Genomic DNA, 26,524 nt, shown 5'->3' with positions numbered 1-26,524 from the left:
AATGCCAAGCTGATTTGTGATCCTGTGTCAATTAGCACGCGTATTGGTTTGCAGCCTCTAACACCATCGACAACCACGCTTGCCACCTGTGTGATTCCCTTATAAGCTAGGGGGGTCACTATTTTTAACGGGGGCCGGGAGGGGTGGCACTTCCTGCCCCGCGGCCGTTTCCCGAATTCTGTGATTGGTTTGCATTTCGCCTGGAATTTGCAGGCGGTTGTGGCCTACTATTTGGACAATGCACGCTTTGGTGACCCATGTTCCTGCACTGATGACAATATTGCACGCGACATTGCTCCGCCACATGTCCTTGTCTATTACAGCGCCCACACTTAGTATCGTTCGAAAAGACACGTCGGGGCTCGCTTTGCCGCACGGAGACGGCCACAAATCGGCTCGCCTCCTGTCTCAAGAGTGCTAATCGCACGGCTTCGTGTAAGGTGCGGGGGGAAGCTACCTCGATTTCGCCCCCTATTTGAGGGTTTATGCCACGAATAAACACGTCTATCGCACGACATTCTGATTCTTCCAACAGAACCTCGTTACGAGCAGAACTGGCACTTGCTGCGTACGTGTGGCAGGCGACGCTTCTAATCCTGTCCGCGAATGCTTCTAAATCTTCACCCGTTTTTTGCTTAAGGGTGGAAAGCAAGTCGCGATACTAACTAGTACCACGTTTGTCTGTATACCTTTCAATCAACCCTGTTGCAAGGGACTGGAAGGTAGGGGCATTTTTTAGCTCTCGACCGACTGCATGTAGTTCCACGCTTCGCCGGTGAGTTTCATTTTCATCACGTTTAAGAGAAATTCATCTGGCCAACCGCAATGCTTTCTGATGTCCTGGATATTCTGGCCGAGCATTTGAATATCCTCGTGCGGCTTTCCAGCGAACGCCGGAATAAAGCTACTGCTGGAAAGCTCTGCACCAAAGTAGAGGTGGCTACTGCCACAGGTGATTCTGCACTAGTGAGTGGTGGAATCACCTGCTTCGGCAGTTCTTCCACTAGCACTGGCTTAAAAACATTAGATTGCGGAGAAGCCATTTTAAGATCATCTATCTGTTTCTTAAGCTCCGAGTTAGTTAGAATTAATTGATTTAACTGTGACTGCAGCGCCAAGAGGGGATCTTTATCCTCTCCGGCTGCTCCTGCCTCCGATTGCTGCCTGGTGATCGGAATGATACAATAGTGTGGGCATCTACACCACCGTAGCGTCGCTAGCGACTTATATTATTTGGTGGCGTGCAGACGAGGGACGGCGGCGGTGTCGACGAGCGGCGGCAGGCGCGTTGATCACGCGCGGGCGAAGCAGGCGGCGGGCGACAGCATGGACAGCTGCGACGGCGGGGCGGCGCGAGGGCCGCACTCCGGACCCCGGCGCAGGCGGTGACCCGTGGCAGCCACGGACAGCGGAGGCGGCGGCGGCGGCGGTGGCGAGCGTGACTGCATCGCGGACCCTCCTCGGCTCGCGTCCGGCGGCGAACTGCGTCACGCTTGTGGCGCGCTAGTGCGCGGCCACGCACATTCTGCAACGCAGGCGACCGGCTGGCACGCGCATGGCGCGCTGCAGCCTCGCCACGTTCGGTCTAGTTTCCTTTACTTACTCAGCCTCGGCCCCTTTGTACTACTCATAACTGATGAGTTGATTTTACAACCGTAAGGTGGGTCGCATCCCACTTCTTGACACCATTTATTCGTCAGGATAGAAGTCAGGAGCGGAGGGCGTTGTAAAATGAAAATTAATTGAGTGGAATGGACCCAGTTTATTCTTGTAATGATGGTACAGTGGTGCCTACGTAGGGCCGAGCAGCCCAAAGAGGGGTTGCCGTCTGCTCGTCAGAGAGGCAGGGGCTAGAGGAGCGACTACTCGGGGCCGAGGTCTGAAGCTAAGAGAGCACGGAGCTGTTTCCGAGCCGCCTTCGCCGCTCCCAGCCGCGACGCCACGTGATCACACGATTAGTCTGTGATTGGAGGATTGATTCCGCCAACGCGCCTTGCTAGTAGCGAACCCCCGTCAGCGCAACCAACCCGTGGGACTCGAGTCTGACCGAGGAGCACGTGGAAGGAATGTGCCGACCGTGGTCTTCTGGCCAGCACCCTCAGGCCAGCCCGAGCCGGCTACGGCCGAACGTTATGCATAAAAAATTTATTTAACAAAATTTTGTCGGCAATGATCCCTCTTGCGGGGTCTCCTCCCTGCACAGTATTGATGAAATGAATTCATCTAACCAAATTGGCATAATCTGCCTCTCTGAACATCAACTGACCACTGATATAGATATTTTAGACATTTCAGGATTTAAGCTAGCTTCCTATTTCTGAAGACTAGATATGGATGGAGGAGGAGTTGCCACATTTATCAAAAACTGCCATAAATTAAAGAACATCAACATTAATAAATTCTGTTTAGAGCAGCATCTAGAAGCATGTGCAACAGAAGTAGAGTTCCATAACAGATCCTATATAATAATAACCATTTACTGAGCACCTGCAGGAAAATATAATCTATTCTTAGATCATCTAGAAGCTCTTTTGGGTTATTTAACAGGAAGAAACAAAGAAATTTTGATTGCTGGTGATTTTAATACAGATTTTCCAATACAATCTTCCACTAAACATTCACTGCAGTTAGTAATCTTGTCTTTCAATCTAACTCACACTGTAAACTTTCCAACTAGGATCAATAAATCCTCAAGGACAGCCATTGATAACATTTTTATAGACAAATCAAAGGAACAAAATCATATCATAAAACCTGTTATAAATGGACTATCAGATCATGACATGCAGCTCCTCGTTTTAGATGTAAATTCTAAGCAGATTATCAAGACTGCTAAATCTGAGTACAGGAGAGTAGTCAATCAACCAAAAAGTGAGTGTTTTAGAAAACTGCAAAAAGATATGAACTGGAAAGATGTTTATAGTGCTCATGACATGAATGAAAAATATAACACATTCATGAACAATGTCAGTACCATGTTTGAAAACTGTTTTCCTCTAAAAGTTCCTCAAATTAAACAGAAGTCTATAATAAAACCATGGATTACACAAGGAATAAAGATTTCCTGTAAGACAAAAAGGAAAATGTATCTGTCGACCAAGAATAGCTCCAATGCTGATGATTTAGCTAAATACAAGGAATACCGTAAAACATTAAAAAAAGTAATTCAGACATCTAAACAAATGCACTACGAGAAGGAGATAGCAATGTCAGGGAACAAAATAAAAACAATATGGGACATAGTGAAAGAGCAGACTGGTAGAACCAGAAAGGAACAGGAGCAAATAGCACTAAGGGTAGATGACACATTAGTAACTGATGGGCATTGTGTGGCAAATCTATTTAACAAGTACTTTATATCTGTTACTGATAGAATGCGACTTTCAGGATCAGTAAATAATGCCCTTGAATATCTGAAACTAGCCTTCACAAATAGCTTCAAGTACATGAATATATCACTCACTTCACCAAAAGAAATAATTTCCATAATAAAATCTTTAAAAACATAGCATTCTAGTGGGTATGATGAAATATCAACAAAGTTAATTAAGGCATGTTCTTGTGAGTTTAGTACAATTCTAAGTTACTTGTGTAACCAGTCAATTATAACTGGGACATTTCCTGACTGGCTAAAATACGCAGATGTTAAGCCGCTATTCAAGAAAGGGGATAAAGAGATACCATCAAACTGCAGACCGATTTCACTTTTGCCAGCATTCTCAAAAATTTTAGAGAAGGTAATGTACAGGCAGCTACTCAACCATCTGACCACAAATAACATATTATCAAGAACACAGTTTGGATTTCTGAAGGGTTCTATATCGAGAAGGCTATTTACACCTAAAGTGAAAATGTACTTAATTCATTAAATAACAAATTACAAGCAGCAGGTATTTTCAGTGATTTGTCAAAGGCATTTGATTGTGTGATCCACAACATCCTTTTAAGTAAATTAGAATTCTATGGTGTCATGGGTAGTGCTGCAAAATGGTTAAAGTCATACCTCACTAACAGGAAACAAATGGTGTCAGTGCAAGGGACTAGTGAATTAAGTCATCAGTCATCATCAGAATGGGAAGAAATTACATGTGGTGTCCCACAAGGATCCATCTTAGGGCCATTGCTTTTTCTTGTGTACATTAATGATCTCTCATCAGTTACACTGCCAGAAGCAGAGTTCGTTTTGTTTGCAGATGGCACAAGTATTGCAATAAATAGTATGTCAAGTGTAGTTCTAGAAGGATCTGCTAATGATATTTTCATGGATATTAATAAATGGTTTAAAGCCAACTCACTGACATTAAGCTTCGAAAGGCCTCACTATATGCAATTCAGAACCTGTAAGAGGTTTCCACCCAGCATATGCATAAAATACGAAGAGCAGATAGAAGAGGTTGACAGTCGTAAATTCCTGGGATTACAACTTGATAATAAATTCAGTTGGGAAGAGCACACCACAGAACTGCAGAAACGCCTTAACAAATCTGTATTTGCAATTCGAGTGTTAGCAGACATAGGCGACATAAAAATGAAAAAGCTTGCATACTTTGCCTACCTTCATTCCATAATGTCATATGGTATAATATTTTGGGGTAACTCTTCAAGTCAAACAAAAGTTTTCGGAGTCCAAAAGCGTGTAATATGTATTATTTGTGGAGTAAATTCACGGACGTCCTGTGGAAACCTCTTCAAAGAACTGGGTATACTAACTACTGCCTCTCAGTATATTTACTCATTAATGAAAATTGTCCTAAATAATATATCTCTTTTTCCAACGAACAGCTCAGTTCATACATACAATACCAGGAACAAAAATGATCTGCACAAGGACTTAAAAGCACTTACTTTAGTTCAAAAAGGGGTCCACTACTCAGGAACACTCATCTTCAATAATTTGCCAGTAAACATAAAAAATTTAGTTACAAATAAAGATCAGTTTAAAAGGAGCCTGAAAGACTTACTAGTGGCCAACTCATTCTACTCCATTGACGAATTTTTTAATAGAAACAAATGATGTATTGTATATATTCATACTATTAGTATGGTTATTTCAGCTTAAAAAAAAAAAAATTGACATGTTCCACATCCACGAGGATCTCCTCAGCACGGATCTACGGAACGAAAAACTAATCTAATCTAATCTAATCATTCCAACGTTAGTTATGTTTCTCGTTCTTCCAGTAGTATAGCGAGTGACACGAAAAAGTTACGCTTTTGATAAAATAATTAACAGCCAATAAAAATAATGAAAAATAACCGAACGTGAATCAACAATTAGAATGATGCCATACATGGCAATTCTCAAAGAATGCACAGTACACACTGGGGTAACAGCCAGCCGGTGTGGCCGAGCGGTTCTAGGCGCTTCAGTCTGGAACCGTGTGACCGCTACGGTCGCAGGTTCGAATCTTGTCTCGGGCATGGATGTGTGTGATGTCCGTAGGGTTAGTTAGGTTTAAGCAGTTCTAAGTTCTAGGGGACTGATGAACTCAGATGTTAACTCCCATAGCGCTCAGAGCCATTTGAACCACTGCGGTAACAACAGTAGTATAGAAAGTAACACCAAAACAAAAATCGTGTAACTGCGCATTCTTTTAGAATGCGTGATACCGTGTAGTTGTCGACACGTTCCATTATTCTATCATCGCTTCCTGTACTACTGCATAAAAGCGATAAATAACCTTGGATTCTACAACTAAAATTGACCTATACGGCCTACTTCTGGTTATCGATTCCAAGGTTTGCTATTCTTTCGTTACATGTGTAGTGAATTCTGTTTTAGACATTCTGTGTTCCTTTCTCCTTATTTCCCGCTAATGTCCTGCTTACGTTTCTTGTGAGTTACTATTTATTTCGTTTTGCAGTTTTGTTAGATTTTACTTTGTGCCTGATCAAAACCCCCACCTCTAAGTTCAGTACTTGTTATTAAGAACTGCGGCTATTCCATAATATTACGAGTTCACTATGCGTGACACTGCATTGAGCTTCAAAGGTAGTCTGTGGATTTTTCAGTTACTAGCGTAAACTATGATATTGGTGCAGGCGCTGAGAACCATAAAGGGCCAAAGCATGTATGCAAAGGTTAGAGAAAAACAGATATTTGTGAAAATCAAATTTGTAGGGAAATCAGCAGTATCACATGTTTGGCTTTCTTTTTATAACATACCATATTTCCTATAAAAATAGTTTAATATTTATTATTATTATTAGTAAAGTTAATCTACAAAATTTGTGTGTGTATATATATATATGTATATATATATATATATATATATATATAAATATATATATATATAGAGAGAGAGAGAGAGAGAGGCAATAGTGTCTTTTAACTGTAATGTAGTTTGTATTTAATGTAAAACTAGAATCACAACATAAGTAACAGACATTTAATCCACCACACAGAAAATTGTGACCTACCCAACACTTCACATTCCTAATTATCATCATTGTCATTAAGCACATTCTTTGGCTTGAGGGTCAGATAAAACTATTGCTTCACTTTTGCCTTGAAATCTAGTAGTCTATGTGTTTCAAGTTTGATATAGTATTTTCTTAAGTGTTTGTGTTTGAAGGTTGGTATTCGCCTTCTACCTCCGTGTTGGGGCACTGGAATTTGCAAGGAATCTACAGACGGTGGAGAAATAAGAAATAGTGGTCTCCCTCGATATGACTTGAAGAAAATGGACTCCCATGATTACAGTCAAGAATACGCTAAACAACTGTTCACAGAAATCTGTTGAAAATGTCATAATTTCAAAATTTCTTAAAAGTACGTTGCTACGTCGAACGCCAGCTTTTGGTTTGGTAGTGTGGTTGATAACACTCTTAAAGGTTCTAAAATCCCCATCGTCCGTTTTACAAACTGGAATGCTGAAATCATGGAACATGATTTTATGGTGGGGCATCTCCTCAAGAGCTTCCAGATTTTATGAAGAAATGGGCGTCAGAGTAGCCGGTGAACGTGACTACAGCAATGAAAATTTGTGCTTTGCCAGATTTTCGCAACCGTCATATGGAGGGTGTTTCAGAAAGGACTTTACAGCTTTAAAAATTCATATAAATTTATTGAAAGAAGATATAGAACTGGGTTTAGTGTTATTTTGTAGCCAAACATATGAAGGTTATTTTTTACCTTAAACTAAAGATGTTGTTTGTGGCTTCCGTTGGTTATCCTGCAGACATCCCATCGGAAGTCAATTTCTTCCCAAACTCGCTGTAGCATTGCATGTATAACTTGCTCAGTGGTGGTGTAAATTCTTTCTCTAAGTTCAGGTAGAGAAGCTGGCACATAAGGTACAAACACGATATCTTTGATGAATTGCCATTAAAAAAAAATCGAGTGTTGTTAGGTCTGGGGAATGTAGGGGCCATGCAATTGGCGCATCACGGCCAGTCCATTGACCTGGAAAGCGGTCACTGAGAAAATCCCGGACGTCAGCCAGATAGTGCCTGAAGTTAACATTTCGTTCTTGGTCATCCTCACCGATCTATGGTATTAAAAATTGTAGCATATCCACGTACACTATCCCGCTGATGGTTCTCTGACGGAAAAAAAGTGGTCGTACACTTCGTTCTTGCCCAATGCACAAACAACGTTCAGTTTAGGGCTATCACGAACATGTTGCAATGTTCGATGTGGATTTTTACTGCGCCAAATCCTACAATTATGTGTGTAAACGTTCCCACTTAAGTACGCAGCTCGTGGTCGTGCGGCAGCGTTCTCGCTTCACACGCCCGGGTTCCCGGGTTTGATTCCCGGCGGGGTCAGGAATTTTCTCTGCCTCGTGATGACTGTGTGTTGTGTGATGCCTTTAGCTTGGTTAGGTTTAAGTAGTTCTAAGTTCTAGCGGACTGGTGACCATAGATGTTAAGTCCCATAGTGCTCAGAGGCATTTGAGCCGTTGCCACTTACGTGAAAAGTCGACTCGTCAGAAAAGATGATTTTGTCCGAGGAATGTTCATCATGATGTAATCGATTTAACACATCCACGCAGAAGTTCTTGCGAGCAATTTTATCAGTGTCTTTTATTGCATGTACGATCGTCAGTCCCTACAGTTTTAAATGCGAACAGTTTCTCAACACACGCCGTACAGTCGTATGTGGGATTTGCAGTTCGTGAGATGCACCCCAGATCGATTTCGTAGAACTGTTGACAAAACGTTGTCTCGCTGGTTTAACGACTTCGTCAGATGTGCTTGGACGACCTGATGATTTACCGTGTCTTACCGAGCACCCTGTTTCTACAGAACATTTATGCCACTCATAAATTGTAGCCTACTAGGAGGTTCTTTAGCGTACTTGGTACTGAAATTACTCTGAACTGTGACGCCGACTTTGATTCCAGAAACCAAAACACACAGCGAGCACACTCGGGTCCAGTGAAGGCAGTCATCTTCAACGCAACTGCCGCTAGCGCTCCTTATGGTGCGATTCGGCACTAGCGAACTACGCACAACAAAACTCGATGCAGTTCCCTACAAACTGAGACCTCAATCACCTCTGTAGGTACTATGAATTAATTTATATGAATTTCCAAAATTGTAAACCCCTTTTTGAAACACCCTGTATATAGTTTACGGGTCTAGCTCGTATATAGTTGGTTCACCATAAGATTAACAGATGGCAGTAGCACGCATACATGTTACTATCTCAAAATCAACAGCGGTTACGGTTCTCAGCGCTTCTTTTTATTTCACGCATGTATGTTTCCTTTTTTTGTTGTTACTTTCTTTTCCCTTATCTCAGTTCCTTTGCAATATAATTTGCGGCTATGTAATTAATTCCGTGAACTGCGGTGGTATTCTATAGCCTGTATATGTATTATCTTTTTCTCTGTGATAGATTAGCTTGTTTGCAAGTAAGTCTCATTTACTTCTGATATCGCCTCTAACAAGGGAAACTCCTCATCGCACCAACTCGTTTTTTGTGGTATGATGGTTCAGCGGATAGCCCGACAGAAACAGGAAGGAGGTGTACTGAGCTGTGAAAAAAAAAGCAAAAATGAGAAGTGAATGGTTGAAGCTTAACGAGTGTAATACTGAGCGCAGCAAATTTTCTTCACAACATTATGAATTGAAGTGTTTGTTCTCTTTCTATAGTTTTAACAGTTGTCATACAACACATTGGTTATAGGATGTGAGTCATGTGGTAAGAATACGTTACCATCACAAGTAAACGTGACGAGTAGTGAGAGCAGGCGAGATACCATACAGACACCTAACAGAAATGAGAACAACAAATAAACGCGTGTGGACTATGTCACAACAAAGGGATTCACGATTCAAAACTTCCAAAACGGAACACAACTTCAAACAACGTTAGAAACATGTGTTTCGGCGGAGTACAGAGAAACTGTGTGATTGTGAAACTGTAGCGTTCATTTGTTGCAGCTTATGTGACAAACTATTATGTTTTCGTTTCCTTAAGAGTGATCACATTCATATGAAGACCTAAATCGGGCAAGGAGGCGTATCTCACTCACTCACCAGGCGTACAAATTACATATCACACACGTGCTGTCACTAATGTCGTGTATGACACACCAGATGTGTTTTCCGGGGAGGATTCGGTTGACTTGTCTCCTTGTCATCAAACGCTTGCGGTTCTCATTCGAAAGCCACTTCCTTGCGGCTGCTAATAGAGTAGTTGTGCAGAAACAACTGTCGTTATAGGTCTCGTCCTTACACCTCAGTGTTGCAAAGGGACGTTACACCACGATACGAACACAAATTTGAATAAGGCAAACAGTAGAAAAAAGAAAAAAGAAGAAAGTTTTTGGCACGTGGGAGGTCCGAACATGGCTCGCCTGCTTGATAGTCCAACACCGTGACCACTTTTTTTTATGCAGGGTAAAGGAATAGAAGGAATGGTCTCGGGGACATGACGACGTTTCCGTCGTCAAACAGGATCATATGGAAGGGGTAAATGGCCACATGAGAATAAATGGCTCTGAGCACTATGGGACTTAACATCTATGGTCATCAGTCCCCTAGAACTTAGAACTACTTAAACCTAACCAGCCTAAGGACAGCACACAACACCCAGCCATCACGAGGCAGAGAAAATCCCTGACCCCGCCGGGAATCGAAGCCGGGAACCTGGGAGTGGGAAGCGAGAACGCTACCGCACGACCACGAGATGCGGGCAGGAGAATATTCACTTATTTATTGACAAAAAGCAACCCACATTTCCCGTTACTTGTCTCTGAAAGAAAGAAAAATAAAGACAAACCCACACTTCCGTAACAGTTCTGTTACACTTCTGTAACACGCGGCGTCGATACTCTACGGATGCCGCCGCCTCCCCCATTTTCATGGCATGTTCTACCGTCACCTGTTCGTCTCCTTCTCTGAATGTATCAAATTTATCTCTTGCGATGAATAATCCAGCTACGGGGCGGATCGTGGAAGATGCTCCGCAAAAAGTTCGAAAAGTGTTGACTGTACTTACGGTTCCTCACAATAGCACAATGAGGATCATTTGAACAGTTTCAAAAATCCATGAGTTCTGTAACACTACCTCAAATAAATAATGAATCGCGTGACCTCCGATCCACATGACAGCGTAGTCTTTCGTCGACGGGTAATAATCAGCGTCCGGTTAGAGGAGAATGCGGGGGATCGACATAAGAGGGCGTCATCCGTAAAAAGACAGACGTCATTAAAGGTTTAGTGTCGATCGTCATCATCGATTACATCATCTTAAAAATTCGTATGATTTTATCGTAATCATAAATAAGATGGACAAAATTAATTGAACTATCGATTTGAAAACAACTAACAAGGGAGGCCGTGACGTTTGCAATGCGGATTTACTGCAAACTTCGTACAATCGTAGTACTCCATGAGGACAACAAAATGTGTAAGCAGTAGCGCGTACTTCTCAAGCGTTACTCAGTAAATCGCAAGATAATTTCGGTAGTCAAATATGTAACCTGTGCATGGCCGTTATTATCACAAAGCGGCGGTCGCTATTAACACGAAGCGGCGGCAGCTAAGTGGTTAGCGTCCAAGACCTGTAGTCGTAGGTAGTTGGTCGGTGCATCGACTCACCTTCGTTGCCCTTTTTTTTTACAACACAGTCATATTCTTTACTCTCTCTCTCTCCCTCTCTCTCTCTCTCTCTCTCTCTCTATATATATATATATATATATATATATATATATATATATATATATATATATATACTGTCTGACTTTATGCATTTATATGATGCGGAGACCTGGACATTAGGGAAGGAAGATGAAAGATGATTGGAGGCACTAGAGATGTAGATATGGAGAAGACTGCAAAAAGTGAAATGAGAAGACCGATTAACGAATGAAGAAGTATTAAGAAGGATTGGAGAAGAACGAAACATGCTGAAACTTATCAGAAAGAGAAAACAGAACTGGATAGGACATTGCTTGAGGAGGGACTGTTTATTGAAGGAAGGAATAGAAGGAATAGTGGAGGGAAAAAGGGGAAGAGGAAGAAGAATATATCAAATGCTGGACAATATCAAAGGAGACAAATATTCAGAAATGAAAAGACTGGCTATGAACAGACAAAAGTGGAAGAGGCTTAACCCATGACAAGACCTACCGTAAGGCAGAATACCTTACTACTACTACTTATGCGTTTGGTCGTTTACAAGTCGATAGTTATGGATATTATATTGCCTGTGATAATAAAACTTTGTAGACTGCCAAATAACATTGTAAATGTAATAAAAGTTCTTCTGATTACACGTATTTTTCCCGTTATATCAACTGTAATATAAATAGTAAAGAATATGACTGTGTTGGAAAGAAAAGAAAAAAAGTCACGAACAGTACTCGATCCAGCGACCAACTACCTACGATTACGGGGCTTGGACGCTAACCACTTAGCTGCCGCCGCTTCATGTTAATAACGACCGCCGCTTTGTGATAATAACTGCCACGCACAGGTACATATTTGACTACCGAAATTATCTTACGATTTTCTCAGTAACGCTTGAGAAGTACGCGCTACTGCTTACACATTTTGTTGTCCTCATGGAGTACTAGGAGTGTACGAACTTCGCAGTAAATCTGCGTTCCAAACGTCGTGGCCTCCCCTTGTAAGTCGATAGTATTAGCTCTCTCCATCCAGTATGTTTACACAAACGGTCCTCCACCTTTATCCAGTTACTGTCGTTTCGCCCATTATGAAGAAAAACATTAGATAATCGAACCTGTATTTGGACAAACTGCCGTTCTCACTAAGACAAGATTAGGTACACGTATGTTACCATGTTTTATTAGTTTGCTATGGATAACGTTAATTACATTTACAGTAAGTTTCTCACACTGATCGGTCTGCCACCCTACACTCAACGCAAAACATTTTCTGGGAGACGCACTTGTTACTCCATTGTACTTTTTTCTCTGCTGTGTGTAGACACAACTGAGACAAAGTACCTGATGTACTCTGCAAGCATAAACAGAGATGCTACCGCAGTTGCACTGCGCATGGTACTCTATACCAAATGAGCAACAGTGAAACAGCCAATTACTCTGAAGCGCCGGAGAAACTGGTGTAGGCATGCATATTCAAAAACAGAGAGATGTAAACAGGCAGAATACGGAGCTGGTAAACAGGCAGAATGTGGAGCTGCGGTCGGGAACGCCTATATAAGACAACAAGTGTTTGGCGCAGTTGTTAGATCGGTTACTGTTGCTACTATGGTAGGTCATCAAGATTTAAGTGAATTTCAACGTGGTGACATAGTTGGCGCACAAGTGATGGGACACAGCATCTCCGACTTAGTGATGAAGTGGACAATTTCCCGTACGACCATTTCACCACTGCTCTGAATATCAGGAATCCGGGAAAACATCAAATCTCCGACATCGCTGCGGCCGGAGAAATATCCTGCAGGAACGGGACCAACGACGACTGGAGAGAATCGTTCATCGTGACAGAAGTGCAATCCTTCCCCAAATTTCTGCAGATTTCAATGCTGGGCCATCAACAAGTGTCAACGTGCCAACCGTTCAACGAAACATAATCGATATGGACTTTCGGAGCCGAAGGCCCACTCGTGTAGCCTTGATGACTGAACGACACAAAGCTTTACACCTCCTCCGGGTCCGTCAACACCGACATTGGACTGTTGATTGCTGGAAGCATGTTGCTTGGTCGGACGAGTCTCGTTTCTAATTACATCCAGCGGATGGTTGTGTACAGGTATGGAGACAAGCTCATGAATCCATGGACTCTGCATGTCAGCAGGGGACTGTTCAAGTTGTTGGAGGCTCTGTAATGGAGTGGGTGTGTGCAGTTGGAGTGATATGGGCCCCCTGATATGTCTAGATACGACTCTGACAGGTACATAAGCATCCTGTCTGATTGCCCGCATCCATTCATGTCCATTGTTCACTCTGACAGACTTGGGCAGTTCCAGCAGGACAATGCGCCACCCCACTCGTCCATATTTGCTACAGAGTGGCTCTAGGTGCAATCTCCTGAGTTTAAACACTTCAACTGGCCCCAGATTCCAGACACATGAACATTACTGACCATATCTATGATGTCTTGCAAGGTGGTGTTCGGAAGAGATCTGCGCCTTCTCGAACTCTTACGGACTTATGGACAGCCCTGCAGGATTCATGGTGTAAGTTACCTTCATAACTACTTCAGACATTAGTCGAGTCCATGACACGTCGTGTTACGGCACTTCTGAGTGCTTGTGGGGCCCTACATGATATTAGGCAGGTGTAACAGTGTCTTTGGCTCTTCAGTGTATTTTGACGGTGATTGCTTATAGGTCGACTTCGATACTCGTCAGTCCATAACTGGTAGTGGATTAAACTATTACTTACACGTAAGACGTTTCCTCTTTAAAGTACTTTAAATAGCGCACGAGCATGTAGCAACCATGAAGATTAATAGTAAACGTGGATGGGAAAGAGCACTATGGGACTTAACTTCTGAGGTCATCAGTTCCCCAGAACTTAGAACTACTTGAACCTAACTAACCTAAGGACATCACACACATCCATGCCCGAGGCCGGATTCGAACCTGCGACCGTAGCGGTCGCGCGATTCCAGACTGTAACGCCTAGAACCGCTCGGTCACTACGGCCGGCTACAAATTGAATTACTGACAGCAAAGTGATGCGGAAATACCCTCTCTACCCACATCATGGCATACCCTGAGTGTTGGCGTGGGCCACAGTGAGCAACAGAAACAAAATCCACAGACACACTAGAAACATTTGTTTTTGTTAATAAACATTATGTGATACATTGAATTTGCACATAATGAAATCAGTGGGCGTTTAAGTATCCGTGCCAATAGGAAATGCAAGCATTACTATAGTGGCTTTTAGTGCCGCTGGCTTTGGAAGTCTTTGGTAGTCTACAAATGACTTCTGTGAAGCTAATTTCATGTGCTTCTGCATCCTTCTGGATCTGCAGCAAGCGAAAAATGTCTGTCAGAGTTTAGTGACTTCTGCAGATAAGTCATAATTGCAGTGGTTTCATTTGTATTAACTGGTCTGACATATGCTACGAAATGATTGCCACTTTTACAATAACTTAGTTCTTTCTTATGGAGCTCACCTTCGATGTTCAGTTCTTCTTACTTGTTAGTCGTGAAAACTCAAATTATCGTCACTGTTACCGGTCAGAAGAATAGCAGAGCTTTCTTGAGTTCCTCTTTGGCTGAAGTTGCCTTCTGACACGTTTAGAAACGGGCGCGTTGGTTCTTTAATGTTGAGAGTTTGACCAGTTTGTTTTCTTCCCATTTTCACGTTCTAGAAACTCCTGTTTCTCCGGGCTGTCAGTTAAAAATTCTTGTTCCTCCTTTTTTTCTTCCATAATAGAGCTGCTGTAGTTGCTTTTGGAAAAGGCGGAAATTCCTTCAGTGATTCCAAGTATATTGAGCTATTTAAACAGTTACTAATCACAGGCAGAGTTACAACTGGAGCAGTGCCTGTGTTACTGGTGTCTGTTGTATCTGTCTTGTCGGTGTCATTATCAGTATTTTTTGGTACATTTCCAACTACTGCACCTTCTTTACTGTTGCTCTATGAGGATAAGTAACCTTTCTAGAGACTGTCTACAGATCTTATATTGCAAAGCTGCTGACAGAACTTTTGTGCCTTCTTGAATTACACAGCCTATTCACAGCTTTCATCATTTCTTCTGTAGGTTGTTGTTGTTGTTGTTGTTGTTGTTGTGGTCTTCAGTCCTGAGACTGATTTGATGCAGCTCTGCATGCCACTCTCTCCTGTGAGCTTCTTCGTCTCCAAGTACCTACTGCAGCCTACATCCTTTTGAATCTGCTTAGTGTATTCATCTCTTGGTCTCCCTCTACGATTTTTACCCTCCACGCTGCCCTCCAATACTAAATTGGTGATCCCTTGATGCCTCAGAACATATCCTACCAACCGATCCCTTCTTGTAGACAAGTTGTGCCACAAACTTCTCTTCTCCCCAATCCTATTCAATACCTCCTCATTAGTTATGCGATCTACCCATCTAATCTTCAGCATTCTTCTGTAGTGCCACATTTCGAAAGCTTCTATTCTCTTCTTGTCCAAACTATTTACCGTCCATGTTTCACTTCCATACATGGCTACACTCCATACAAATACTTTCAGAAATGACTTCCTGACACTTAAACCTATACTCGATGTTATCAAATTTCTCTTCTTCAGAAACGCTTTCCTTGCCATTGCCAGTCAACATTTTATATCCTCTCTACTTCGACCATCATCAGTTATTTTGCTCCCCAAATAGCAAAACTCATTTACTACTTTAAGTGTCCCATTTCCTAATCTAATTCCCTCAGCATCACCTGACTTAATTCGACTACATTCCATTATCCTCGTTTTGCTTTTGTTGACGTTCATCTTATATCCTCCTTTCAAGACACTATCCATTCCGTTCAACTGCTCTTCCAAGTCCTTTGCTGTCTGACAGAATTACATTGCCATCGGTGAACCTCAAAGTTTTTATTTCTTCTCCGTGGATTTTAATACCTTCTCCGAATTTTTCTTTTGTTTCCTTTACTGCTTGCTCAATATACAGATTGAATTACATTGGGCTGCAACCCTGTCTCACTCCCTTCCAACCACTGCTTCCCTTTCATGTCCCTTGACCTTTATAACTGCCATCTGGTCTCTGTACAAATTGTAAATAGCCTTTCGCTCCCTGTATTTTACCCCTGCCCCCTTTAGAGTTTGAAAGAGAGTATTCCAGTCAACATTGTCAAAAGCTTTCTCTAAGTCTACAAATGGTAGAAACGTAAGTTTCCCTCTCCTTAATCTAGCTTCTAAGATAAGTCCTATGGTCAGTATTGCCTCACGTGTTCCAATATTTCAACGGATTCCGAACTGATCTTCCCTGAGGTCAGCTTCTACCAGTTTTTCCATTCGTCTGTAAGGAATTCGATTTAGTATTTTGCAGCTGTGACTTATTAAACAGATAGTTCGTTAATTTTCACATCTGTCAACACCTGATTTCTTTGGGATTGGAATTATTATGTTCTTCTTGAAGTCTGAGGGAATTTCGCCTGTCTCATACACCTTGCTCACCAGATGGTAGAGTTTTGTCAGGACTGGCTCTCCCAAAGCTGTCAGTAGTTCTAATGGAATGTTGTCTACTCCCGGGGCCTTTTTTCGACTCAGGTCTTTCAGTGCTCTGTCAAACTCTTCACGCAGTATCATGTCTCCCATTTCATCTTCATCTACATTCTCTTCCATTTCCATAATATTGTCCTCGAGTACATCGCCCTTGTATAGACCCTCTATGTACTCCTTCCACCTTTCTGCTTTCCCTTCTTTGCTTAGAACTGGGTTTCTATCTGAGCTCTTGATATTCATACAAGTGGTTCTCTTCTCTCCAAAGGTCTCTGCAGGTAGTAAGCCAAAAGTAGCTTTTCTCTCTCTGTAGCGAACCATTTTTATTTTCATCAAGTACACTGATCAGCCAAAACATTATGACCACTGCCTATGGCGACGTCGGATGCCACCTAATGGCGTTGCGGGCACGTGACACGGTATCTGAGGTATGTAGAAAATGGGTCAAATGGCTCTGAGCACTATGGGACTTAACACCTATGGTCATCAGTCCCCTAGAACTTAGAACTACTTAAACCTAACTAAGCTAAGGTCATCACATACATCCATGCCCAAGGCAGGATTCGAACCTGCGACCATAGCCGTCACGCAGTTCCAGACTGAAGTGCTTAGAACCGCAGGGTCACACCAGCCGGCTGAAGTGTGTAGGCGGAGCAGACACGAACGGGGGATCAACCTAGCGAAGATGGGCTGCAAACGTGGAACTCCACTGAGACAAGCGAAGTGAGAAAGGGGATATTATGGTTACATAGACCTGTGAACGAGTATCTTTGAAACGGCGAAGCTGGTCAAATGTTCACGTGATACTGTCGCGAGCATCTACGGAGAGATGTAGGAAGTGACGACTGCGATTCTACGCTGTCACCAAGTATCGCCAAAATACCCGAAAAGTACCGTCTTAACTAATGCAGTCAAAATCAAGTCGTATCTAAATAGACGTTTCTCCAAATTTTACTTCCCACCACAGTATGTGACCGAGCATTTATCCCAGTAGCATAGAATAACCGTATTAAATAAGATTTAAGGACATTGACAAAAAATTTGCTTCTATCATCAATAAACAAAAGAATACCAAAGTTGAGTGATGAACCCACAATTTTACACTACTCTCATTCAAAGTAATCACAACCCATGTGATTTGACAGCTACCCACCTTTGAATTACCCACTATAGAATGTTAGCACCAATAGCAAGCGAGCTTCACTGTCATTGGTCGACGTTCAAGAAATTAATGGCGGGCGCCCTTGTCCAAGTAGCAAAGTATTACAATATTTCTGGTAAATGTTCCGGCACACGAATTTAGACACATACCCTCCAAAAGTTATAAAAAATACACACGCAGCGGCAGCGGATTTAAAATGAAAAAAAATGGAAATAATTAAAAGGGAAATGGCTATTGCTAATGAAAGTCAACAATGTCTACATAGAACACACCACTTCGTGGAGAACACTTTTATTCTAAGGAAGACAAATGTTATGTGAAAGTCAGCCAAAAGGAAAAGATATTACAAATTAAAATTATTTGCAATAATTTTGAGTCTATGACAGGAGAGCGCTGCTTTTAAATCTTATCTTGTGTGTTGTGACGATGGTCGCGATATCGACGGCAGCTGGCTGGTCCTGGTGAAACGCTGACATCTGCTCCCACGGTCGTGTGATTGCAGCTGATGATGTTTTCCTCGTAATCTGGCGGGCGGTGGTATTCACTAAGCTGCAAATCTGATTACAGTAGCGTTTCACAGGCCACAGGCTGGTCGATGTAATTGTTGTTACGGATGTCCGTATGTGCACAGTTTTAATGTTTCTGGCGCACACAATTTAAGTTTACTCATGCCACACACAGTTTATAAAACTTGCCGACCGCGAATTCTGTAGTAAGTCAATTCGTTTTAATGGAGCGCCGCGATCGCGAAAACGCGTCCTGGGCGGGAATGTACTCACACACAATAGACAGTTCGCGTAAGTTCAGAAAAACTGTTACTGATTATAGGCGTCCGGTAGTTCATCGAAACGCGAATAAATACGCAAGTTCACAGTACTTGAGTGTACGAAAACACAGTCAAAATACAAGCGCAGTTCAAGTCATAGACACAGAGCTGCAATACCGTCCATTCTCGGTTGCATTGTCATAGTTACTTCGTCTCACGCCACAGTCTCTGTATTTACTTCGCCCAGTTTCTACACTCACTATTATCATATCACGTCGTGGTATAAAACAGTCATTAAAAACATACATCGCTTGCCACTAAACTCAATCTTCACCAGCTCGTAAAAGTCACGACTCCCACAGTGAAACATGTGTCCGCCTCTCTCGCTACCCAACAATACCCCCACCCCTCCCCCCGTTTTGTCGGATCGACTATCGATATTGCTCTCTCTCTCAATACTCTCGCCCACAGTTTATACAACATCAAAGTAAATTACATCTATGTTTACACAACTATTTTCTACCAAACTTATTACAGTAAACGATAAACAAAAAAATTAAAGCTTTCCACGATCAATAAACTCTAAACATATTTCCCTACTTACAAAAAGAAATAATTTCCAATATATATATATATATATATATATATATATATATATATATATATATATATATATATATATATATCGCAAAGTAACGATGTCTTCACAAGAAGGAAAGTAAAACTGCCACTAAGCGCTAAATGGTTGGACGTCCACGACCCTTCGCAAAACGTGCGGTTCGGAGGCTTGTCTGCTCTGTAGAGCGGTATAGACGGTGATCTGTGGCATCTCTGCCGAAAGAGCATAATTCTGGTGCCGCACAATTGTTTTGGAGCACACCGTCCATCGTACATTGGCGAACATGCAGCTCCGTAGCAGACCACACCTGCGTGTTCGCATGTTGACCCAACATCGTCAGCTACGATTGCAAAGGGCACGGGACCATCGGGATTCGACAGTCGGTCAGTCAATCACATTTTTGCTACACTAAGTCGACGGTCGTCTCCACAAACGCCGTCATCGAGGTGAACGGCGGCTCGAAACGTGCAGCGCCCCACGGACGCAGGCTGGTGGCAGCAGCATTACGCTATGGGAGACATTCTCCTGCGCTTCCGTGGGACCTGTGGTGTGAGCGTGTAGGTGCTAGTCTGTCATTCTGGGCAACGGATTAATCTGAGATGGACCCTTTACCCTGTGGCTCTTGCAAGATGAAATTTCCACCCCCACACTACTACAGAAGTCAGACAGACGCTCCTAACGTTCTAAAGAGAAGTGCCTGAAAAACTTTCAGCAATACATTCTGGAGTCGTCCGCTGTAAGGAAAAGACAAAAATTCACAAAATTTCTTACGTAACTAGTGGGATACTTGGGTACTGGAGTAGTGCTAGTTAGTGTAAGAAAAACATGACACTAACGAAAATTATTATTATTATTATTATTATTTTTTGCTAAAATTATGAGAAATCACAATGGCACTTTTAGTTATGAACTGAACAAGTTATTTCCGGGTTCTTTTCGGAATGTGAAGTTACCTCTTAAGGATAGGATTCGCTAATGAAATTTCTATACAAGGTTTAATATTGTCATTGTCTTGGCAGAATGGCTGAGAGCCGCACCTACTCAACTTGAATAATTATTTGTTAGAATGTTGCTAGGTACGGTCGAGGCTGTAGTGTATGAAATGCAGTGAAGTGTACTGTTGTGGAGGAAATATGGGGCTCGCGAGAGCTGTAGCGCACAATACCGTAAGCTGCGATGACTGCTGTCTGCGCCGCTCGCTGCTGACAAATAAGATAACTCTCGTTCTATCTGGACTGACCTTCACCAATCAAACTCTCCCTGCGCCTTGATGAAGTCGAGGACTCCTATTCGGCCCTAGTCTAACTATTGGCGTGGGACACCGGTCAGATAACCAGTCCACCGCGATGCCACTCAAAAATTCGCTCGCAGGCGTTTAAGTATAACTCTGTCCGTTCACACCGCACAGTAAGTGTGGCGGCCAACATAGTGAACAACACTTAATCGCAAGGACTCGATATAGAGTTGCACTCCGATTCGCTCTCGACAGAGGTGCTCCCCCAGTGAAGTACTGAGGAGAGACTTGTTCCTCGCTCCAAGAGCAACAACGGAACGGCCCCTCTCCACGCCAGACGTGAAGGGGTATATCTTTCGGTCTCTTCCATTACTCCTTCAGCTCGAGGCGTCAGGAATATCGTCTGCCAATCAGCATTGCTCTTCTAAAACGGGAGAATGACGTTTCGTTTAAGGCGACCAATTCGGAAATCTGTAGCATCGGCGTTTGGCGTTTGCTGTCTCCCTGTGAAAACCTCTGAAACTGCGTGCTATGTTTGTAAAAGAATGCGTAGGATGGGCCCTCCCACACAAAGTAGCGGAATTTGCTTTTAAGCCGAACACGGGGCCGTTCTCCCTTTCACTCGGGCAAACGCTGTCTGCTCTACGGGCGGTTGCCGGCCGACGTAGATAGGTTGAGTCGTCCTCTGAATGGACCAGCCTCCTGGCGTGCAGTTTGCCTTTCCCGAACTAAAAGCTTTTGTGACCGTCGTGTCTTGAATGTGTGTGTGTACGCCAGCCTCGAGTATTCCAACCTCGGTGCGCACTCGCGATGTACTTGTTATTTGCATATCGTTTACATGAATTCATACAAAATTGACTTTATCTTATCGAGTTTGGGTTCGAATCAAGCGTCTTGATGTGCAGAATATGATTGTGAGGGCGTAATGTGTAAGCAATGAAGGTCAGGAGACCACGACGTCTTACAGTGGTAGTAATCGAAGACATGCAGACAACTGCGAACCACCTGCATCCCTTCTTACTCGATGTCTTCCCCGGCAGTGATGTCATCTCTCAGCAGTGTAACTGTCCACGTCTTGGAGCCACAACCGCGCTGCTGTGGTTTGAGGAACATCATAGTGAACTCCTGTTTGCTGTCTCGGCGACGAAATCCCCTGATGTAAATCCCATGGGACCCATCTGGGTCGCTGTCTGGTGAATCACTCTGTACTAAATTCAGTGGCCTGTCATTTAGGCGAAATGCATTTACATCTAATGCCACATTCCTCCACAAACCTACCAACAAACTGTCGGATCCCTGACACGCACAATCAGTGATGTATTTCGTTCCAAACACGGATGAACAAGTTATTACGCAGGTGGTCATAATGTTTTGGCTCATCAGTTTATGCTCACTGTGACCCAGAAAAAATTGCTCACTCTGCACGGCGACTTCCTTCCCCATTCTTCCCTATCCCGATGACATTTTTGTCCCCTGCCCCACATCACCAACCAACATATTTATTCAGTCACATATAGATATTATAACTCAGTTTTTAATATGGTATGAAGAGACAATGCCCATGATAACTGCTTGCCTTCTTGAAATTTGTTTTCTGGAAGATGAGGAAGTACAAATAATTCAAATCAAATGTGTGTGAAATATTATGGGACTTAACTGCTAAGGTCATCAGTCCCTAAGCTTACACACTCATCATCATCATCATCAGTTATCTGCTATATTAGAAGGTCCTTTGCCTCTCCATTTTCTGCGATCCATTGCTTCCTTCTTAAGGCTGCTGTATGTTGTACCGTCCATCACGTCATCCAGTATCTGGAATCTCTTCCTTCCTCGCTTCCTTTTCCCTTCTACATAACCTTCTAAAACTGTTTTTATCAGTCCGTCATTCTTTCTTAGTATATGCCCAATCCAATTTCTTTTTCTTCTCATTATTACATCTAGTAACTGTCTTTTCTCTCCCACTCTTCTCAGTACCTCTTCATTTTTTACTCTGTCCATCCAACTTATTCTTTCCATCTTCCGCCATGTCCAGATCTCAAAAGCCTCCAGCCTTTCTCTGTCTTTTTTCCTCATAGTCCACGTTTCAGCGCCATATAGAAGAACACTGCACACAAGACATTTTATGAGTCTCTTTCTGAGTTCTCTGTCCAGACCGCTGCAGAAGATTCTCCTTTTCTTATAAAACGCCTCTTTTGCCATTGCTATGCTTGTTTTAATTTCTGTGGTGCACTTCGAGTCGGTGTCTATCCTGCTTCCAAGATACTTAAAATTTTGTACCTGCTCTAGTATTTCTCCATTGAGCATAATTTTTATTTCCTCCTAGTGCCAATACTTTTGTTTTATTTGTGTTAATTTTCATTCCATATTTTTTTTCGTTAGTTGCAATGGTGTCCACCAAATCCTGTAATTCTTTCCCCCTGTGGCTAGAAGGACCATGTCATCAGCAAATCTCAAACACCCTACTCTTCTTCCTCCAATTTCTACTCCTTTGTCATCTAATGAGCATTGGTCAATCATATTTTCCAAGTAGAGGTTGAAAAGAGTAGGTGATAAACAGCATCCTTGTCTTACTCCTTTTCCTAGTCTGATCCAGTCTGTACTTTCTCCTCTCACTTCAACTGAAACTTTTTGATTAAATATAATGAGTTTATAAGTCTTCTGGTTTTCCAGTCCACTCTCTTTTCCCTCATTATAGTCGCCAGCTTCCACACTACTTAACCTAAATTATCCTAAGGACCAACACACACCTATGCCCGAGGGAGGACTTGAACCTCCGCCGGGACCAGCCGCATATACAAATAATTACTACAGACGTGTCAAAATTTGCAGAGGAAAGTGGTAAAACACTAGACTCACAATTTCAGTACTCTAGCATCATTCATCCATCTAGTTTTCAGTCTCCTAGATGTTAAGAGAGTGTAGGCTACATATGCAAAATTATGACGGTATCCTGACAGTCACAGATTTAATATAACCAAATGCTCACTGTGTCCCAATACTGTGTGGCCCAGTCTCCCCTACGCATAAACGTTTTTGGCGATTGGCAGCCGAGTCTTGGGCATTTAAAGGGCATTTAATGATCGTTGCTCGACCTAATCCTGCCGACAGCCCACAGAAATTTACAGGTATAAGGCTGACATGACCCTAAAAGAACCAAGTGTTTACCTTCTCGTAGGGTAAATGTTCGTCACAAATAGTGCTACTGTATTTGGGGTAAAATTATACACTTTGCTTTGAAACTGTAGAGGGAACAATGTAATAGTTATTGAAACGAACTGATGCATGTCCAGTATTTGCCATCCACCACTGTGAAAACTCTCTGAGCCAAATTATCTCATTCAGTGTGCTTTGTCAGAATTAGTGGGTCTTACAGAATTGCGATCTCATTCTCACGGTTTGTCCCCATCTACATCACGTACACCACATCTGCATCTACATGGTGATTGTTACTGAGCTATATGAAATAAAATCTTCATAACTTCTGAATGGTTTACCTTAGGACGTTCAAACTGCACGGTTGCCGCGGGGCATGATGGGAATTAATATACGCCTTGTTGTTTCGTTTAACGATGAAGCCCACTTCCATCTGGATGGGTTCGTCAGCAAGCAAAACTGGCGCGCGATCGAGAAGTCTCTTCACCCTCAACGTTTGTCTGTGTGATGTGCAGTGGCCAGTCATGGAATAACCGGTGACGTATTACTCGATGGCACGGTGACTGCATGAAGGTTTTTGAAGATGGTTTCATCCCCACTATCCAAAGCAACCCTGATTTCGACACGTTGTGCAAGACGGAGCTCGACCCCATTGAAGCAGGAGAGTGTTTGATGTCCTCGAGGGGCACTTCAGGGACTGCATTCTGGCTCTGGAGTATCCAGAGGCCACTAGTATGGTCCTCGATTGGCCGCCATATTCTCCTTTTTGTGGGGCTATATTAAAGGCAAAGTGTACAGCAATAACCCCAAAACCACTGTTGAGCTGAAAACAGCCATTCAGGCTGTAACAGTTCTTAGTGTTTCTTCCCGTTCCATTAACGTATGGAGTGCGGGAAGATTGTTTGTTTGAAGCCTCTGTGCGTACTGTAATTTCTCTATGTCAGCCAAGCGTAGGGGACTGTAGTATATTCCTAGAGTCATCATTTAAAGCCGTCTCTTGAAACTTTGTTAATAGACATTCTCAGGGTAGTTTACGTCTATCTTCGAGAGTCTTCGAGTTCAGTTCCTCCAGTATCTCTGTGACACTCTCCTATGCACTAGTCAAACCTGTGACCTTTCGTGTTGCCCTTCTCTGTACACGTTCAATATCTCCTCTTAGCCATATTTGGTACCAGTCGTACACACTTGAGCAATTTTCGCAGGCTGGTCGCACAAGTGATATAAGCAATCTCCTTTGTAGTCTGACTGCATTTCCCCGGTATTCTACCAGTAAACCGATGTCTACCATCTGCTTCACCCATGACTGAGCCTATGTGATCATACTATTTCATGTTCGTACAAAGTGTTACACCCAGGTATTTGTGTGAGTTGTCCGATACCAACAGTGACTCTCTGGTATTATAGTCATAGGATATTACGTTTTTGTTTTGTGAGGTGCACAATTTTACATTTATGAACATTTAAAGCAAGTTGTCAGTCTCTGCACCACATTGAAATCTTATCAATCTTAATATTCTTGCAGCGTCTTTCAGATAGTACTTTGTTATACAGTACTGTACCATCTGCAAAAAGCCTCATTTTACTATTAATATTGTCTGCAAAGTCATTAATGTACAACAGGAACAGCAAGGGTCCCAACACTTTCCCCAGAGGTAAACCTGAGGTTGCTTCTACATCTGATGACGATTCTCCATCCATTCTGAATAACACAAGCATTGCAGTATCGCATTTAGCAGCTGATATTATGCAAGTGACTTTCAAGTAAAACGTCTTCTCTTTACGAGTATATACATAACGGATTCACAACTGCGAAGACATTTCATATATTTCATAACGGCTTAGTCACTGCAGTGAATGTCCGATGGAACACTGAATCTTAATTCGGAATAACACAGGTGTTGCCCATATTGGATGGACTACTAGTTCCAAAACTGCTGAGGAATTGGCTATTGCATTAAAAGTAAGATGACCACTGGTTTGGCTGAATGCAACTGATACGTAGGTGTTCTCGTTGCATAATTTCCGATTGGAGACAATTTCTCTAGAGCTCTCGCAGCCTCTGGGAAATGTTGAAAAAATAGTCTGATAGTTTATATCTTTCAGGCTATCTGGTCTCACACATTCATGATAAATTGGAAGCATATTTTCAACGCGTAGTCGATTCTCTAAAAATAGTTTATAGCGTCGTTTACAATGACAACAGTATTCGTAATTTCTGGCACTGCATTTGCATTGTTACCTTCAAGTTTGAGTTCGTGGCTTGAGCAAAGAAATTGTGAGGATCGATAATATTTCTTTCTGAAAATGGCCTGTACACCGCTCTCTCTGGCTTCCATTGTAGAACAGCCATCGAAGACAAATCCTACACAATCTCTTGCGATGCGCAATAACCGTTCCCCAGTGAAGTAGACACCCTGTTCCTTGAAATGACCCGGGCGTCACAGATCTTGTGTCTAACCGCGACCAGAACAAAACTTGTTGCACCATTCCACAATGGTTTCCGACAGACATGCTTCCTCACAGACATTCTTCATTCTCTGACTGATGTCTACCGTTGTTTGCCCTTCGGCAATGAAGAAAAGAACAACAGCACGTAGTTGCTGTTTGGACGCATTTGGTGATAAGTCGTCATAGTTCACGTTTCGGCATTTTCTACACGCACGTCAGGAAGGCACAAATATCACACCAGTCCCTTGCCTACATGTCGGAGCTTATATACCCGCATCGGAGTTGCGCTACGTTGCATATGTTCTGTAGTAACGCCTTCAAACGTAAACTTTTTGGTCTGACCTTGTATAAGGATGTTGGATATTTCTCGTTCTTGTTGATGCTGGCTAACTACAACACAGCACATACTCTGAACATTACAGACAAGAAATCAATGTGAGCCCTTTAATAGGCCATTCACTGTGTTATCATTTAAACTTGAGGTGCCATGGATAAACAAATGTCGATTGTGAATGATGTGGACTGCTGAGTGTTCTCTTTTGTCTTT

Source organism: Schistocerca americana, chromosome 8, assembly GCF_021461395.2.
Source record: "Schistocerca americana isolate TAMUIC-IGC-003095 chromosome 8, iqSchAmer2.1, whole genome shotgun sequence".
NCBI lineage: Eukaryota > Metazoa > Arthropoda > Insecta > Orthoptera > Acrididae > Schistocerca > Schistocerca americana.
The sequence above is the reverse complement of the archived record's forward strand: the minus strand, read 5'-3'. Positions refer to the sequence as shown.